The 763-nt window shown below is 35.9% G+C and overlaps 1 pseudogene; it reads left to right on the top strand.

The window, feature by feature from the left end:
• Positions 1 to 763, top strand: part of LOC116174610 — a 7,013-nt pseudogene that overhangs the window by 287 nt on the left and 5,963 nt on the right.

The following is a 763-nucleotide window of genomic DNA, read 5'->3' as shown; positions in this document are numbered from 1 at the left end:
CTGACTCGAAAGTTCGAAACATAATTTTATTCGATTTGGTTATATAGCATACGCCGGTCTTTTTCGAAAGTTCTCGAACGCTTCCGAATGTTCCGGAATATTATAGAATGTTCTCGAACAAACAAACACGCCATATTTCCCGGAAAAAATGAGTCAAATCCGCTTGCTATGCCTATGACTAATGGTCCCTCAATGTCTACCGGGATTGTTAGAATATTCCCTACAATACACATAAATAAAGATCATAAAAATGATAAACACAACATTTAACATTAAGCACATTTAAGATCTTCAAGATTATACGCTCATTTTTCTATTGGAAGTGGCGATTTACTGGTAATAGATGGCGATGGAGTAGGATGTGGAGTCCTCTAGATTCATATTTATGCACTACGAGGATTTTTTTGTTCGAAACTACGAGTATATTTATAGACTGAGAGATAACGACAGATTTTGTACGATGATTTTTAAACGTCTGTCACCGCAATTTTGTCTTTACATAGGCTAGTACTAGCGTATAACATACGTCTGTTCAGCGGTCCGTTCCTTTTTTTTAATTTTTCAAATTTTGACAACACAGCAAACAGAAGTTTGTTTATTTTTCATTTGCCTATTATATGCCAATTATATCTGTCATATGAGATATATAAAAAAGTCCATGGTGGACTCTCAACTCATTATGCCCTTAGATTGTCTTTCGACCCCAATATTCCCTCCCAACTTGCGCCCTGGCTCAGACGACTTCCTAACAATATAATTTGTT

This window comes from Photinus pyralis, unplaced genomic scaffold (assembly GCF_008802855.1).
Source record: "Photinus pyralis isolate 1611_PpyrPB1 unplaced genomic scaffold, Ppyr1.3 Ppyr1.4_LG6, whole genome shotgun sequence".
Lineage (NCBI taxonomy): Eukaryota > Metazoa > Arthropoda > Insecta > Coleoptera > Lampyridae > Photinus > Photinus pyralis.
Note: the sequence above shows the minus strand (reverse complement) of the source record. Positions and strands in the feature narration are given on the sequence as shown.